This window comes from Lactuca sativa, chromosome 6 (assembly GCF_002870075.4).
Source record: "Lactuca sativa cultivar Salinas chromosome 6, Lsat_Salinas_v11, whole genome shotgun sequence".
In the NCBI taxonomy this organism is placed as follows: Eukaryota; Viridiplantae; Streptophyta; class Magnoliopsida; order Asterales; family Asteraceae; genus Lactuca; species Lactuca sativa.
The window spans coordinates 176,024,651-176,044,554 of NC_056628.2; positions in this window are offsets into that span (position 1 = coordinate 176,024,651).

Consider the following 19,904-nt stretch of genomic DNA (forward strand, 5'->3'; position numbering starts at 1 on the left):
GATTAAAAAAATATGTCATAACTTAAGAAGTGAATTCACCTCCACTATCACTTCTTATTTTTTTAATTTGTTTCCCGAATTGGTTTTCTACCATTTTATAAAAGTTGACCAAAAACTTAAAAACATCATTTTTATGTTTGATTAATAAAATCCACATATACCTACTATAATCATCAACAATGGTTAAGAAATAATTTGCCATTAAAAGTGAAGGTGTATAATACTTTCCCCAAACATCATAGTAAATTAACTCAAAACCTTCCTTGGTTCTTATTTGAGTTAAAGAAAAAGGAGACCTGGTATGTTTTGCCTTTGAACATGAATCACAAACTTTGTTCTTGAGTTTAAAAGAAATAGTTTTAAGAAAATCTAATTTAGAAAGCTTCCTCTCTGAGGCCTACCCTAGTCTCGTGTGCCATTTCTTAACTGTAACATTTATTGCCTTTATTTCATCCTCAAAAATCCCCATTCGATGTAAACCCCTTCGACGTAAACCCCTTCGACAATCACCCACACCAATCAAGTTCCTCGACCGGAGAACCTACATAACACAAAAATTTGGAAGAAGGTTATCATGTATTGGAGATTTTTGGTCAAACGACTCACTGATAAAAGTTTGCAATTGAAATTACGGACGTGTAAGATTCCTTCAATTTCGGTGCCACCCCATAAGGTATAATTGCCTCTTATTTCAATCAGAATGACATCTCCATTGGGAATCATGATAGGTTTATCGTATATATTTTCGTTTTTGTTTGTGAGGATGTAGGCTCTATAAGTTGTACGATAAGTGGCACCTTAATCGATGACCCAATCATCTTCATCATTCAATCTACCTGTTATGCTTGCAATCAATACCATTTATCCATCTTTATTCTTGGACCCTTCTCCAAAGTGCTTAAAAAACTTTATATTGGTTCTCAATGAGTCCGAGAATGGGGCTGGTGTCGACGCATGCAACCTTTGCTTTTTCTTTTTCAGTTTTTCCTTTGTTGGGCCACCACTCCATGTAACATCCAAAAAATCACAATAAATTTAAACTCTGAAAAACAACCTATAGTCATAAAATGTTTACAAAATCATTGTTTCCAAATTATTTATCCATATCAGCGTATCCCAAAATCATAAATCCATAAACAGAGGATGTGTACGGTCATACCTTCGTCTTCCCGCGATCATCAGATGTACTTGAAACAACAACTAAAAATCATAAGCCAAAGCTAAGTGAGTTCCCCCAAAGTACCAACACATACAACATATCCGACAACAACATGCATAACCGAGTCTTAAGCCTGACTGGACCACCTCATAGGGCCTACAACCTATCTGGACCGCTCCCAATCCTTCAGCATGACTGGACCGCCTCGCAGGGCCTATAGCCTATCTGGACCACTCACAGGGTACCTTGGCCTTCAGTACAAAGCATAACCGCCTCAACCCAACCACACATAACATGTCTACATATAAATAACATCTAAACATATAACCAGCAAAAAATTAAAACAGGAATATCTACAGATCACTACTGCATGCTAACATCCCATATACCAGGATACCGATCTAACAAATCACTATAGCTTAACAACATCCTATATACGAGGATACTGATCTAACATTGTTGGATTAGGTGTCTAAGCCCATAACTATTATTCGTATGTATTCGACCCGAGAGTAGCATGGTCCATTTGGGTTTCATATCATCAGGACAATTTGTTAGGATGGACTTTTGAGAGAAACTCGATTCAAGACCACATCAAACGAGAACAGGAAATGAAGCGAAGGCACGCATCCTATTAGCTGTTGGAATCTATTGGCATATATGTATTCTATAGTGTATACATTAAGGAATCATCAAGGTAGCACTATGATCCTAACCTTTAATCGTACCCTTCTACCAAGGCATCTTCTGATCTGAGTTAAACCCGACTGTTCCTTTGTCAAATGTAAAGTATATTCTCCCTGGTTTATAACTATCTTGACTAGAAAATAGATCAACTTTCAAGTGTTACCGACACTTTATGAAAGTAATGGGGGAAGTAAGTACACAAATGTCGTTTATAATGACATGCGGATGCACTATTAACCTAAAAACATATTTGTTTTATTACGGTCATAATGTGAAAGCTAGAATCTCTTACTAAACGCTCTCAATGTAAAGAGATTGAGGGAACCAAACGCGACCCCAGCAAATCCATACAAGCCGTGTAATTCACATTAAAGTTATATGATCATGTATACCCAATATAACTATCACTAATGCGTTAATGATTCATTGGTATAATTAGATCCTGTCTGTGTGTTATCATGCTATAGCAACCTAACTTGTTTTTTATGTTTTGTTCTGGTATTGTTTGATTCTCTTCACTGTTTGTTCTGTTCTGATATTGTTTGATTCTCTTCACTGTTTGTTCTGTTCTGATATTGACTCTTTGTGTGCTTCATTATACTAGAAGTAATGAATAGCATTCTCCTAAACTATACCTATAATAGTTTACTAATGCTCTACTTGGACCGTTACTGAAATGACTTCTTTCCCTACTAATTTATGCTTTAACTTTAATAACGAAGTTTTGAAATGTGTTGACAACTTATAATTAACATAAGTAACATTTTGAAGAATGTTTAACAACAAATATTTACACAAGTATCATTGTGTTCAACCTGTATTCCCCCCTTCCCCCTTAAAACAGTTTAAAATAGTTAAATGATTCATTACGGGGGATGAACTGACCTGATGTGGATGATTCAAACGGGTATGCGCGTATGGATGAAAAGTTCCACGAATGAAGTTCCGAGACAAAATAAGTCCTAAATGATATTTAAGGACACATAATGACATGAATATAGTGTTTATAAACAACTATATGAAAGATAACACCTTCCGGGACTAAGAAACACCTTGGCTAGGTGTTGGAAATACATGTGATTCAACATTAGAAGGTATAAGGCACACACATGATTTTACTACCATGAGTTCACGGCCCAAGGGAGTTTACGGCCGTAAACTCATGGCTACTCATTTGGGAATGCAAGTTTGAAGGCTAGGGAATGATTTAGGGACATTAGCTCTAGCCTAGGATGAGAAAGACCACATTCTTTGGAGTTTAAGAGGAGTTCATGGGCCAAATGAGTTTACCATCGTAAACTCATGGCCATTTATGCTTATGAGGGTCCTAAAGGTCATGAGAAAGCATTCTAAATTCAAGCCTAAGCCTTAGGAAGTGTTTGTGGCATCAAAACACCTCTATCTTGAGTTTACGGCCCATGGACCATTTGGTCATAAGCTTGTGTCCGTAAACACCTATGGGTGTTGGTATTTTGGTTGCTTTGGGTCCTAGACACATCAAGGTAAAGTGCTATGCTTGTCTCTTGGCTTATGGAAGGCATTTAGGGCATTTTGGCACCCTAAAATGGAGTTCACGGCCCAAGAACTTCTTTGGCCATGAACTCACTTCTAGTCTTTGTTTCTTAATGATTTTGTGGTCTAAACATGTCATGGTAGTTTCTAGGTTTAGTTCCAAGGCTTGGAGGGACATTGGGCACACTTTGGCCCTCAAAATTAGTGTTCACGGTCCAAGAAGATCTTGGGCCGTGAACACCATTTCCTTGGTGTTTTGGCTTGATTTTCATGTTATTAAGGCATATAACACACTTATATACACTCTAGGTTGAAATACTTACAGTTGGGGGTGATCGGGCGAAGATCCTTGAGAGAGAAATCAGCTTTTCTCTAGCTGGAAATGCAACTAATGAATAAATATGGTCAAGAACCATATATATACCCCTAGGGTTTTGGCAAAAAAAAATTTATTCAAGGATTGAATTCTAATATCAATGAGCTTTGGAAAAACAGAGTTACACAATACCCTTGTGGAACCTCTCTCCTGAAATATCCTTAAGTGTAAATCCTGAAATGCTCAAACTTATCTCAAAAGTTTGAAAGTTAGCAGAACGGATTTGACTTCACTTGTTGTGGATGGTTTTACAGAATGGAAACTCTTGGGTTGTCACATCATCACCCCGTTAGAATGAATTTCATCCCGAAATTAGCTCTCTTAACCTTACTACAAGGTTTGAGCTCTTCTGCTTTGTAAAATACTCACTCGTAGACCTGGCAACTTTTCCATGGTGTTCTTGATAGGATTCATACTTGGTCCATCTATCTTTACTTCGTGTATACAAGCCGTATATAGTTAGGATTAGTAGGACTGTCGGATGTGCGACTCTGCCCCAGGTCCACAACCCAACGGAGAATAGGAGATAGGGCGGAAACACACATACTAGATTTGCGTAATCATACTCATATACCACCCTCGCGTATACACTAAATAATAATAGGTGGGTTGTGTTCGTCCTAAGCCTCTGTGCTAGAACTTGGTCTGCTGGACGAGTGGTATTTCGTGACGGTCTGCGGATGTCTGACGATAAGGCTTCGGAGGACAAAGTACTCTTCACACGAGTACTTCGGGGGTTTAGAATTGCGAAAGATAAAATTTTTGATTTAGGTTGGACTTTCCATACGAATGATGAAAGTTTCGAGAACTTGCCGATCGAGGCGATAGAAACATATGACCTCAGTATGGTGAGCACCATGCCAACTCATGATGAAATAAAACAACGAACTCTATACCGAACAAATTTTTGGTCAAATGAAAGAAACATCTGATAAACGACGATGTATCCCTGGTATGCTTGGTACTGTACTCCTAGTATGTTCAACAATGTACTCCTTGTACTGTTCTCGAGTTTTCCGGTTTTCTATTTTGAAATTAACACTCCTATGTATCGTACCGCTATGTGCGCATACATGCAAATAAAAGTGCTTTACTTACTGAAGGGATGCTTTTATATCATGATCCCCCATGGTACCACTACTATCGCCCGTCATATACAAGTTGTGAATACTTAAGATGAGCCAGGCAGTCGACTGAGCATCTCTGCCTCAAATCCTCAAACAATTAAGGAAAAGGGGACCTAAGCGGAGTCACTCACTCTAAGTCTACAACATCTCAGTTGCGCACAACCCTGATGTATATGGTGAGTCATAATAGCTTCTCTAAGGGATCTTTTAGTTCTCTTGAATATTACGACCTATTTCAACATGTGAGTTGTTATTGTTACTTTTAAGTGTCATTCCCAAATTTTAATCTTATATGCATATAAATTAATTTTAAAAGTAAATACTATTTTGAGAATGTACCACTACTTGTCGACGACTCCTGGGTAGATTCTCCTGCGGTGATCATCATAATACGTCGATCCGCGCTTGAGTTCTTGATTATTGGGCAGTCCCTCTGATTGTGTCCAGTCTCACCACAGCCATAGCAGGCTTGGTCTACTTCAGCTCCGAGGACTTGGGAGATCGGTTGAGCCGGTGCCCTGCAGTAACGGACTGTGAGTCCTTTTCAGTGGCAGTTCAGACACTGCATTTCCCGGCACACTCCTGTGTGGTGAAAGTTGCACTTTCCACACTTTGGAAGGTTTCCAGCATAACGACTGGCAGATGCTGAAGCAGTAGGCGTCGCAGCGGCGTACATAGTACTCGCTTGTTGCTCTTGCGGGGTGTCTTGTGTTGTTCGCTTCTTCTTTTTCTTGTTCTCCGACTCTTGATATAGTCCTCTTCCCTTGATGACCCGGGAATAGGGACTTTTATGCTGTGGCGGACTCCATGATCGATGAGTCGTTGAGCCAAGCGTTTATGTCACACCCTAAAAACCGAAGGCGGAAACATTTCCGGCGCGGACTCCACGTTGAGTATCAAATCCAATGTACATAGTAAGCAAGTAAACAAACATTACATTACATATTAGAATTTACATATGTTCAAAAGTAAAGTGTTACAAGTGATGATACATATGTATATATATATATATATATATATATATATATATATATATATATATATATATATATATATATATATATATATATATATATAGAGAGAGAGAGAGAGAGAGAGAGACAAAAGAAGAGACAAAAGAAGAGACGAGTCTTCTGTACGCTCCGTCTTCTCCAAAAAGGATCGTTGGGTACCTGTCTAAAATGGACCTGAGAATACAAGCAGTTTGAAAATCAGCATAAAGCTGGTGAGTTCACAAGTGGTTTTGTTTTGAAAAGAATGAGTTCCTTTGTTTTCTGAAAAAGTTGTTATCCAAGAAAAGCCTATATTTTCTTTTGTAAAATAGTTAGTTATCATTTGTTACCAATTCGATTACATGTTGTATGTTACCCCAGGAAAATCCCATATTTTCCTAATAGTTTAGTTATTGAACTCCAATGTAATATTTGATTATCTATTATACTTGTCATATTAGCTAGGTATTCAGATATCCTAATTGTGTTACACTTGAATGTACCTAGATGTGTGCCTTCATATTCATATTCTTATTCATATTCGTATATTATATTTGTATTCATATTCTTATTTATATTTGTGCTCCTATACATATTCGTATTCGTATTCGTATTTGCATTAGTATTCGTATTCCTAGTCCTATCCCTAATCCTATTCGTATTCGTATTCGTATTCGCATTCGTATTCGCATTCATATTCGCATTCGTATTCGTATTCCTATTCCTATTCTTATTCCTATTCCTAATCATATTCGTATTCGTATTCGCATTCGTATTCGTATTCCTATCCCTATTCCTATTCCTATTCCTAATCCTATTTGTATTCGTATTCGTATTCGCATTTGTATTCGCATTCGTATTCCTACTTTAGTATTCCTATTCGTTCTGTTCCTAGTTTATACTTTCGTACTCGTTCTATTCTTGGTTGTACTTTCGTATTCGTTTTGTTCCTAGTTGTACTTTCGTATTCGCTCTGTTCCTAGTTGTACTTTCGTATTCGCTCTGTTCCTATTTGTACTTTCGTATTCGTTCTGTTCCTAGTTGTACTTTCGTATTCGCTCTGTTCCTAGTTGTACTTTCGTATTCGCTCTGTTCCTAGTTGTACTTTCGTATTCGCTCTGTTCCTAGTTGTACTTTCGTATTCGTTCTGTTCCTAGTTGTACTTTCGTATTCGCTCTGTTCCTAGTTGTACTTTCATATTCGCTCTGTTCCTAGTTGTACTTTCGTATTCGTATTCGTATTAGTTCTAATTGATGATTAGTATGAATTATTCGCAGATTATGAAATATAATATAGATTGTAACACTTTATCAAGAAATCTATGATTAGTTTGAAAACTATCTCTGCAATTCGAACCATTAGTTAACACGATTTTTGATATGAAAAGTATAAATAGTGTAAAACATTTGAACTGAAAATAATAAGTTTAAGTACAAGATTTCCTTGGACTTTTGCTTGTATTCCCCCCTAAAAACATTTGAAAAACACGGAAAAAGGGTAGGGGTATGAACTCACCGGTTGAGGAATGCGTCGGTTTGGATCCTAAACGTCAGTTCTGGGTTTGAAAACACACAAGATTCCTATGTATTATGAAAAGATACACATTTTTATCTAATTAGAACTTAAATTATTTATTAGATGAGAACATATGCTTCTAGATGCGAAAACACTTCATTGCAAGTGTTTGGAAGGACCCGGGTGGCATTTGAGGACACATAAGGCGTGGATATGGAGTTTACTCTTCAAGAGTAAACTCTTAGAGGAGTTTTTGGCCCTAAACAACATATTCACATGAGTTCACGGCCGTGAACTCATGGATGGGAGTTTTATGGTGCTAAATGGCCTTGAAATACTTAGGGATTAAATCTAGGTTTGAGTCTAATGCATTGGAAAGGGATTTAACTCACATATGGACCATTTATTGGAGTTTAAGGTAGTAAACTTGGAGTTTACAGCCGTAAACTCCCCTCAAACTAAATCCTTGATGTTTTGGTGGTCCTTAATTAATCACATGTGATTTCAAGCTATTTTACAAGTCTAGGGGTAAAATTTGGGCACCATTTGACATAATTCTAGGAGTTTACGGCCCAAGACTCCTTCTTATGCCATGAACTCCTTAGGGGGGTGATTTTCTTATGTTTTAGACTTCTAAGTTGTTTGTGGTTGATTTTAGAATTTATTCAAAGGCTATTGGTGTGTTTAAATGGCATTTTAACACTTCAAAATGAGTTTACTCCCCATGATATGGAGCTTACGGCCCAAGCATGTTCTTGGGCAGTAAACTCATGTTTACTCTCCAAAAATTAAGTTCAAGGTGTTCTAAGTCCATTTTGGTAAGTCCCTAAGTCATATCTAAGCTCCAAAGGTCGATTGGAAGGGTTTTTGGGCTCCAAAACCCATTTTATATGAGTTCACGGCCTAGGACTGTTCTAGGGCCGTAAACTCATGAATATGGTCCTATTTCATGATTTAAACTCGAAAATGAAGGCTAAAGATGATATACTAGGAGTTAGGGAAGATACCTTGATGATTAGAAGCCTTAATTTGATGATTTAGGACCCTTAGAGTTGATTTGAGGAGAGAGGTTGGAGAGAGAGTAGTGAGAGAGAGGAAAGGCTTCAAATGAAGTCTTTTGAGCTTTAAATAGGTCCTAAATTCGGGACATGGTGAAATTCTACCCGATACAGACGTTAAACGGGGCTTTTGGTTGCACCCGATTAAGTTATTTTTATAACTTGACGGAATAAAACAATTATTTTTCAAATAAATAAATTGAAGCATTTCCATGGATTTTTAACGTATTTGGACAATTCTTAAGTCATAATTACAAAATTAAAATAAATGACTTAATTTAGAAACGAATGGAAACAATTTAAGACGATGAATTTTTAATGACGTATCAGGTTACGACGACGGAACGAACTTCGGGTTGTCACATTATCCCCCCGTTAGAGTGAATTTCGTCTTGAAATTCAAACTTTAGATGTGACTCAAGGATTTGGAAAGAGATACGGATATTTCTACTTTGTTGGATTTTTGCGCTCTCAAGTGAATTCGAGTTCTAGTGTGGCTTTCCGGCGAATCTTCACTGTTGGGATATGACTTTGTTTCGTACGCTAGTCTCTCGATTTAGGATTTCGATTGGTTCTACCATGGGGTTCAGACTTTCGTTGATTTCTGTTGGATTAGTGTCTAAGTCCATAACTATTTTGGTATGTACTTGACCCGATGGTGCATGGTCCTTTTGGGTTGCCTTCACCAAAGCAACTTGATAGGATGAATTATGGAGAGAAAGGATTAAATATGATTTATTAATATATTATGAGAATAATATATTAAAGGAGAAATCATATCGTTTAATTAATATTAGTCAAGAATTAATAAGAATTAAGTTTGTGACTAAAAGAGATTAATTAAACTTAATGGACTTGAATTGTAATTATAAGATAATTGCAATTGGGCTATGGATTGTCTTATATTATAAGGTTGGACGAATTCTATGGGGAAACCCATTAGAAATCGTCCAAGGCCTTTAAGGAAAGGAGTCCATGGGTTGCTTAGGGCTTAAGCAACCAAATTAGGGTTTCCTTGTTAGATAACCCTAATAGCCTCACTATTTAAAGAGTCCTTATGCCTCAAAAACGTGGACAAGCTTCCTTCTAGGGTTTCCACACGTTTTGGGCAGCCTCCTTCTCTTCTCTTCTTCATCCTCTTGCTCTTGGTTTTTGTGAACCATTAGAGGGGTGACATTTGTGACTCTAAGCTTTCTAAAGTCAATACAAGAAGGAATTGAGATTTTTATTTCTACATAAGAATCAAGGTATGATCTAAACCCTAATTATATGTTATATTGATTATCATATGCTAGATCTAGGGTTTATAGTCTTGGATAAATTGCATGTACAATAGAGAGACCTAGATCCAAGTATTAGGGTTTGTATGGGCACATAGGATGTTCTTATGGCTAAAACCGATTAGTAGTATCAGAGCCTAGATTGGTTTCTATTGTATTGACGCATTATGTAGCTGAAAATCGAAATCTGGCTGACTGTTCGACCTGACTCGGCGAGTCACTACCTGGACTCAGCGAGTCAGCCCTACTCGGCGAGTTCGAGCGTCAGAAAGAGGGGTTTTCGGGAATTCTTGCTGTTTTTCTCATGGATAATTGCCTTATCTGTTTTAGGTCATTAAAATCCGATTTTAATCATATTTATGAGTATATCCTTGATTAAACAAAAGATAATTACCAATTGATTAGATAATAACTTCCTTATATGATAAAGATTGAATTATTTGTATTAATTGGGTAACTTATTTTGCAAGAAATTGAAATTAGGTCAAATATAGATAATGATGAAATTAATTGTTTGATTTATATTATTTGTTATTTGATCCTTATGTTATGAAAATTTTCAATTTTCCCCTTTAGGTTTTATAGTTTAAATTTAAACTCAAAATTTTAGCTTTGAAATTTAAATAGTTGAAACCCTAATGTTTTGAAAAGGTTTCAAAACTTGCCCTCAAGTTTTGGAATTTAAATTTTGATTAAAAGATTAATGTATATTTAAATTCTAAACCTAAATGTTTTGAAATGTTTCAAAACTTGCCCTCAAGTTTTGGAATTTAAATTTTGATTAAAAAGTTTAATTTAGGAATATTAAATTCTAAAACACTAGTATTGTTTTGAAAAGTTCAAATCACACCCTTATGGTTTTATTAATTAATTAAGGTGTATAATTAAAAGAGGTTTAATAAATCAGTAAAAGTTTTGGTTTACATTTAATTGAATTAAAAGTATAATCGTTAAATTTGTCAACCTAGTATTTTAAAAGTGTAAAATACACCCTATACTATATATAACATTAAAAGTCTAACATTATATATATGTATCAGTAAAAGTCAGTCTTACCGTTAGTAGGCCTCATTCACGAAGCTGGTCTATAAGGGGTGTTTAAGGAAATTGCCTATAAAATGGCGATTGAATGGGTATCCACTCTTACCCACCGCACTCTTGACTAGTGAAGGGTCGTTAGCCGAACGGGTAGGATAGGACAAAAGCTTCCATTATAAGTATAATGAAGTACAAAAATAACTAAATGTTTTACAAATTCCCAATCTTAGTTACTTAGGTAAAAGTGAATTGATGCAATTCCATGAAATTACACTTTGTGCCCTTGCGAAGACATTAGTGGAGCGTGTGTGGTTTACCGGCACACTAAATGGTTCTAAGAAAAGGTAGCAAAGGGTGACTCAATGTTTGTCATAGTTCGGTGGAGCGTGTATGGTTTACCAGCACATCGAATAGGTGACTGTAACATGTGAGGGCACCATGTAAGTTTCCATTGTTATTCATACCCGTTTTGTGATCCTCGGCATCCCAGTCACAAACAAGAGGGGCATATCGAGATTTAAACACGCCATTGAAATGTTCAATGAATCTCAAAGGATCTAGGAGTTTTTATAAATTTAAAAACTTAAATTTCTTTTTCGTTTTTCGTGGTGGAAATTAGTGAATCGTCATTCACTTACCTTCAAATATTCTGCAACTAGATTACGGCATCCCTTTTCTAGGTTGTAGCGTATTGTGTTGGGTCCTAGCCTTAGTATCTCATTTGGGTGATTTACTAAGGACTCAATCAATCAACTAACTTGAATTTGTTTTCTCCGGTTTTGTAGATGTCAAAGTACGACAACTATGGTCTTCCCAAATCCCGTGGAACGAGCTTTCCACATGAAGATGATATTCCATGATTCGATCGAGGAACAAGAAATCATGCTTCAGTTCCTCCATCTCCTCCAATTATTCTCCCTAACCCACAAGTTCGAAGGCTTGAAAAGTTCAAGCTCACTCAAGCCCTTTTGGCAAGTAAACATGAAGAGGGAAAGTCGGTGTGTGCACACGTCCTAGGGATGAAGTCACACATTGATAGGTTAAGAATGTTGGGATCCGTTGTCTGTGAGGAGATGGCTGTTGATTGGGTTCTTCAGTCACTTCCTAACTCATATAGTGAGTTCATAAGAGAGTACTACATGATGAACTGCGACGTGACCCTTATAGATCTCACCTATATGCTTATTGCTGCTGAATCAGCAATGGTTTGGCACAATAGAAAATCAAAGTTGATTGGTGAATCTGCCTTCAAGACCTCTATGGATATAGACAATGGCAACGAAAGACATGCTATGATCAAAAAGTTTGATCATAAGAGAAAGGCAATGTCTGAAGTAGTTCCATGTCCTGTTCCAAAAGAATCAATTTGCTTTTATTGCCAAGAGAAGGGGCATTGGAGACGAAGCTGCCCTATTTACCTAAGAGATCTAAGAGATGGGAGAGTCAAAACATATGGCTCTGCTTTAGGTAAAATCCATTGACTAACTCTTTTAAGCTTCTATTCTAGATTCTTAATACATAATGTGATAAGATTGCAATTGATGTTTTGTAGGATCGCAGAAGAGAGAGGAAGCTTAAGGGAAGAAATGAGCAGAATCTAACCGTGAAGAAATGGATTTCAATCTCATTACTTGAAGATTAGATTCTTGAGCTACTACTTAAAGTTAGAATTAGATTGCTAAGAAATATGTATTAGCATAGTTTTTCAATGAATTGCATTGTAAGGGCAAATTTTTCCGCAATAAAATAAATTTTGATTTTATATTATTTATTTATCCTTGCAATGGCATGCATGAAAATTGATGTTTGAAGGTTTCTAATATTAGCAATAATGGATTTGATTCTTAATTATGTTGTTTGTGGAAATGTAGAGAATTTACCAAATAAGGAGAGTTTCTCATCGCCCAAGTTTCAATTGGACAGAAACTTGGAATCATGCAACTTGGTTGCACGATGAATGAGAAAATTTCATATTTGGAAATTAGACTAATTCATTGACAAAGTGTCAAGTGAAGGACTAGGAGATCGAGTACACAAAGTTGTGTGTTGATCAAAGTCCACCATAAGAGTAACAAAGATATTCGTCATGATTTACTAAAGGTTTAGTAAATATGATTATACTTATAAGATTAAGTGTAATTTTGAATTGATTGAAAAGGTTTAAATCAATAGCAGAACGAATAAGAAGAATCAAGTAGGCAGAAAGATAAAAGTTTCTCCATTCTAAGAAGAAGGGAGAGTACCTTTTATGCTTTTTGATAGGTCTTAATGATTAAGAACCATATCTTAATTGATCCTTTAATTGAGTCTTAGTACAATTGTATGTCTAAGAAGAGGAATCAAGAATTGAAGAAATGGTTAAATCAAGAGGTCAATCATACTTCGTTCCAAAACAAGTCTTAGAGTTAAGATTGTGACATTGAGTGATAAGTATTAAGAAGGTTTATAACATTCATCAAATGAGGAAAGTTGTGATAAGACAAAGACCAACTATGACCAATTTATGAAGTGTTTTGATAATAACTACACTAACTCTTGAATATTTGTTTGTCAAGAAATGTTTATTTGCAAAAGAATCTTATATGTCAAGGAGTCAGTGGGAGTCTTAATGGTCTTGAAAGGATTCAAGAACAAATCAAAATAAACCTTATCGATCATCACTAGCACACGAGTTGACGTTTACAACCTATCGTGTTGACACTATATTGTTTCTATGTCGTTCAAATTGAGTTAATAATGCATGTGAGCCCTATGAGTTCTCATTTGAATGCATAAAAGGCAAGGACCTTGATCAATGAAAAATACATTGATAGGAAAAGGTGAGCTGCTTAACTACTTGGAAGACATGGTGGGCAACCGTGGTACCATAAGGCAAGAAATCAAGATTAAGAAAGTTTGGTCCATATGAGTTTGAATTTGTCGTAAACTTTGGTTTTGACAAATTCACATGGATAGGAACACATACACCATTAAAATCTAAGTGTCATAAGATTCCCTCCTTCATGAAAGTGACTGTGAGGAAATGCTTTCACTAAGAAAGATTTTTAGGAGATAGTGATTGTGAAATTGAATTCTCGAATTTGATTATGGTTATGGTATCCCTTTCCATGATTCGAATTGTGAGATTTGGCAATTATTTTGAATTGTTTAGACACGCATATGAGCTATCTAAAGGAAAGGTGTATAAGCTTAGATAAAGGATTATCAAAGCACTAGGTATTAGAAACATGAACTTAAGGAATTCAACAAGTATTGTTTTTCTGGAGGTTAAGCTGGTTTCTGAATACATGTCAAAGCTAGTGGGAGCATAAGTGTTATGTTTATAATAATCATCATGATAGTGGGAGCATAAATGTTATGATTGTATAATTATTATGGAAAATTTTGCAAGTTAGCAATATTAATTATAGAAAACAAGAGTTATACTTTGCAAAGTCGCAATAGTTGAAAATTTGTTTTGCTATAATTAAGGGAGAGAATATTATGCTTCATTTCAAATCTAAAGGCTTAGGTTGTGGAATGTTAATAATTTAGTCAAGGAAACATAGTGTGTTCACAAATTTCGATTATAATTACGGCATTCCTCTTCATAGTTCGAATTTTGAGAACGTAGCACATAAAATATTATGGCAGAAGATTGATAAAGTATCAAATCTTTATGTAAGACATTATGCATCGTGTCCCATACGCTTCGGGTTTAGGATCGATTGCAAATGCTATAATATTTGACCATTCTAAAATTTTCCAAATGTCTAGCGCATTTAGAGGGAAAAAGGACAAGAATCGGTTTTGACTAAGATAATTAAACAAATATCAAAGGACAATCCAAAGTTCACCAAGGATTGGTCACGTGTGAGTAGTTGGAAGTATACTATTGGATGGACCATATCGATATTATTATGAATAGATAAGATTCTATTAAGAATGATTTGTCATATGGAAAATATGGAAACGTGTCCATATTGGGAATTAAATATTGAAAATATATGTCTAGATTAGAAACTTTTATGCAAAAGGATGTTCAAAGGAATGTACTTTGAGTGAGAGACATCATATCTAAGGAATTGTATTGTAACAATATCCGATAGAGGACTTTGTAACATCGTTGGCAATAGTCTTTGTGACTTTTGTGCTATGACATTACGAAAGGATCATTGCATAAAATGTTAGAATCTAACATATTCTATAAGTGGCAAGAATTTGATATTCTTTCACTTATGAAAAAAGATTTGGAGTTGTGACATGAGTATGATTGGAAATGTGTTCATTTGATCTATTTCACAAAGTAAGAACCATAGGTAAACATTGTGTTCATGATAAGAGCATGGGACAAGTGTAATAATTCAAGTAAGAAGTTGATTACCCGAAACAACAAATAATGAGTAATCGATATGGTGATAAATAAAAGGTGTTTTATTTATGCTCAAAGGTTTGAGGCCATATGGGATTAGTATTATTCTTGTGTTTCACTTTGCATGTTTTGACTTCCTGAATAATTTAATTGGTTTAGAACAGTCAAATTATTCGAACGGGCCACGGTCGTTCATATGATGGAAGTAGGTATGAATGAAGACTGTCATGAATTGGTGTGTGGATTGTCTTAAGAGTATTAGACATAAGCAAATGTTTGCTGCAACGTTCATGAGTGCTTATGAATATGACTTGAGCATTGGATTAAACCCACGCTCACTTGGATCACTCCATGAATTGTATCACAAGTGATTGGTGAGACGATAATATATTATATTCTTGAAACCGAGATGTGTGAGTTGTATCTTGCAAATTGGTTGCAAATTGATAATATGTAAACGCACCAGTAACTTGGTGTCATAAAACATAATGTTGTGTGTGATTCGGTGAGTGAGTGCAAGCGAACATTGAATCAAAGTTTATCCGTTCCTTTTATTCAAAGTAGGATAAAAGCGATATCTTTGGGCTCGATGATTTAGTGATGACAAACATAAATGCTCGGCCGGGCTAGGACTAATTTGATTTGTTCAATTAGTCAGTCGTCATAAATTGGAAGTCGAGAAATAGTACAGAAAGAATGATTAGAAATCATGTCTTATACGATATCTAGAATGGAGGAATATATGATCCGTTATCTAAAGGACACGCGTATTTGATAGGATCAGAGTTGACAATGGCTTTGGAAAGCTACGATTGCAGATCAGGATTTGAAGTCATACGCAGAATATTTATTAGACTTATCCAAGTGGGAGACTGTTGGATTAGTGTCTAAGTCCATAACTATTTTGGTATGTACTTGACCCGATGGTGCATGGTCCTTTTGGGTTGCCTTCACCAAAGCAACTTGATAGGATGAATTATGGAGAAAAAGGATTAAATATGATTTATTAATATATTATGAGAATAATATATTAAAGGAGAAATCATATCGTTTAATTAATATTAGTCAAGAATTAATAAGAATTAAGTTTGTGACTAAAAGAGATTAATTAAACTTAATGGACTTGAATTGTAATTATAAGATAATTGCAATTGGGCTATGGATTGCCTTATATTATAAGGTTGGACGAATTCTATGGGGAAACCCATTAGAAATCGTCCAAGGCCTTTAAGGAAAGGAGTCCATGGGTTGCTTAGGGCTTAAGCAACCAAATTAGGGTTTCCTTGTTAGATAACCCTAATAGCCTCACTATTTAAAGAGTCCTTATGCCTCAAAAACGTGGACAAGCTTCCTTTTAGGGTTTCCACACGTTTTGGGCAGCCTCCTTCTCTTCTCTTCTTCATCCTCTTGCTCTTGGTTTTTGTGAACCATTAGAGGGGTGACATTTGTGACTCTAAGCTTTCAAAAGTCAATACAAGAAGGAATTGAGATTGTTATTGCTACATAACAATCAAGGTATGATCTAAACCCTAATTATATGTTATATTGATTATCATATGCTAGATCTAGGGTTTATAGTCTTGGATAAATTGCATGTACAATAGAGAGACCTAGATCCAAGTATTAGGGTTTGTATGGGCACATAGGATGTTCTTATGGCTAAAACCCATCAATTTCGGTCTTATCGAAGGAATTACTAGGGTTTCATCGGGTAGATACTCCTTAAGGACAGAGACGTGGGATACCGGATGGATGCTGCTATGTCCTGAGGGGAGTCGGAGTTTGTAGGCAACAGAATCAATCCTAATGAGGATTTCGAAAAGTTCTATGTTCCTTGGGATACGCGTTTCAGAATGTATCACATCATCTTTCTCATTGTTGGCTACCTTGATGGAGGACGTTTCAGATACTAGTTGAGGACTATGTTTATGAAAAGGTTTGAATGAATAGGTAACAGTTTATCTTTCAGGACTAGGATTGAAAAAGGATTGCAAGCAGAAGGGTTATCGAAGAGGAATATACCTGTGGCAATGGCTGAAACTAAGTTTATTGTCGTAGATTATAAAAGTTTGACCAGGGGGAAGGTTGAGATGGATAGATTTTTCGGAACAAAGGAATTCAGCACGATTGAGATTCAATCAATCCATGCCAATGAATGCTTCAAAGCTCTATCTATGAGAAGTAGCTGGCTCTCTGAAATTTGTTGAACAGAGGAGAGTATAGCGGCGGAGATCTGTTTCCTTGGGCTAGGTCCTTTCTTTGGAGATATCTTGATTTGAAAAGATCAGGAAAAAGAGGATGGTAAGTCCTCTGAATTGAATCAAGAGATATGAAACAAGGGATATCTCTTTATGACATTCTATTAAGCGATAAAGAAGGAATGAATTATCAAAACAGATAAATTATCGCTAAAGGAATGATTGAGGAACAACGTTGGGTTAAGGATCTCTATAACGGATTTGGCTCGAGAAATAATCCCATAGTATTTCATGGCTCGCTGCAACGACGACTCATTATTTGGGTATTGGGTAAGTTTTAGGCATGCCGTACACCACAGTTACTCCCAAGCACATGTTGGCCGTGTCTCGAATGAATATAGTTGGCCAGGCTATATTGATCCTAGACACGACTACATAACTGCCCAGGTTTAACCGCAACGTACAACACCCATTTACTTATGTTTTGTTCCACTTGTAGTTACGGATTTCGATGGTCGGGTATACTTGTATACTTTTGAAAATACTTATATTTGAGGTATACTTTTAGTTCAGAGCATTTAGGCCCTTTAGTGTTTATAGTTTTATACCATGTAAGGTTTGGTATACTAGTTCACTGTAAACAAGGGCTCTGATACCAATCTGTCACACCCCGAAAACCGAAGGCGGAAACATTTCCGGGGAGGACTCCACGTTGAGTATCAAATCCAATGTACATAGTAAGCAAGTAAACAACCATTACATTACATATTAGAATTTACATCTGTTCAAAAGTAAAGTGTTACAAGTGATGATACATATGTATATATATATATATATATAGAGAGAGAGAGAGAGAGAGACAAAAGAAGAGACGAGTCTTCTGTACACTTCGTCTTCTCCAAAAAGGATCGTTGGGTACCTGTCTAAAATGGACCTGAGAATACAAGCAGTTTGAAAATCAGCATAAAGCTGGTTAGTTCATAAGCGGTTTTGTTTTGAAAAAAATGAGTTCCTTTGTTTTCTGAAAAAGTTGTTATCCAATAAAAGCCTATATTTTCTTATGTAAAACAGTTTAGTTATCATTTGTTACCAATTCGATTACGTGTTGTATGTTACCCCAGGAAAATCCCATATTTTCCTAATAGTTTAGTTATTGAACTCCAATGTAATATTTGATTATCTATTATACTTGTCATATTAGCTAGGTATTCGGATATCTTAATTGTGTTACACTTGAATGTACCTAGATGTGTGCCTTCATAATCATATTCATATTCGTATTTTATATTTGTATTCGTATTCTTATTTATATTTGTGCTCCTATTCATATTCGTATTCGTATTTGTATTTGTATTTGCATTAGTATTCGTATTCCTAGTCCTATCCCTAAACCTATTCATATTCGTATTCGTATTCGCAGTCGTATTCGCATTCGTATTCGTATTCCTATTCCTATTCCTATTCCTAATCCTATTCGTATTCGTATTCGCATTCGTATCCGTATTCGTATTCCTATTCCTATTCCTATTCCTAATACTATTCGTATTCGTATTTGTATTCGCATTTGTATTCGCATTCGTATTCCTACTTTAGTATTCCTATTCGTTTTGTTCCTTGTTTATACTTTCGTATTCGTTCTATTCTTGGTTGTACTTTTGTATTCGCTCTGCTCCTAGTTGTACTTTCGTATTTGCTCTGTTCCTAGTTGTACTTTCGTATTCGCTCTGTTCCTAATTGTACTTTCGTATTCGCTCAGTTCCTAGTTGTACTTTCGTATTCGTTCCTTTCCTAGTTGTACTTTCGTATTCGTTCTGTTCCTAGTTGTACTTTCGTATTCACTCTGTTCCTAGTTTTACTTTCGTATTCGCTCTGTTCCTAGTTGTACTTTCGTATTCGCTCTGTTCCTAGTTGTACTTTCGTATTCGTTCTATTCCTAGTTGTACTTCCGTATTCGCTCTGTTCCTAGTTGTACTTTCGTATTCGTATTTGTATTAGTTCTAATTGATGATTAGTATGAATTATTCGCAGATTATGAAATAGAATATAGATTGTAACACTTTATCAAGAAATCTATGATTAGTTTGAAAGCTAACTCTGCAATTCGAACCATTAGTTAACACGATTTTTGATATGAAAAGTATACATAATGCAAAACATTTGAACTGAAAATAATAAGTTTAATTACAAGATTTCCTTGTACTTTTGCTTGTATTCCCCCCTTGAAAACATTTGAAAAACACGGAAAAAGGGTAGGGGTATGAACTCACCGGTTGAGGAATGCGTCGGTTTGGATCCTAAACGTCAGTTCTGGGTTTGAAAACACACAAGATTCCTATGTATTATGAAAAGATACACATTTTTATCTAATTAGAACTTAAATTATTTATTAGATGAGAACATATGCTTCTAGATGCGAAAACACTTCATTGCAAGTGTTTGGAAGGACCCGGGTGGCATTTGAGGACACATAAGGCGTGGATATGGAGTTTACTCTTCAAGAGTAAACTCTTAGAGGAGTTTTTGGCCCTAAACAACATATTCACATGAGTTCACGGCCGTGAACTCATGGATGGGAGTTTTATGGTGCTAAATGGCCTTGAAATACTTAGGG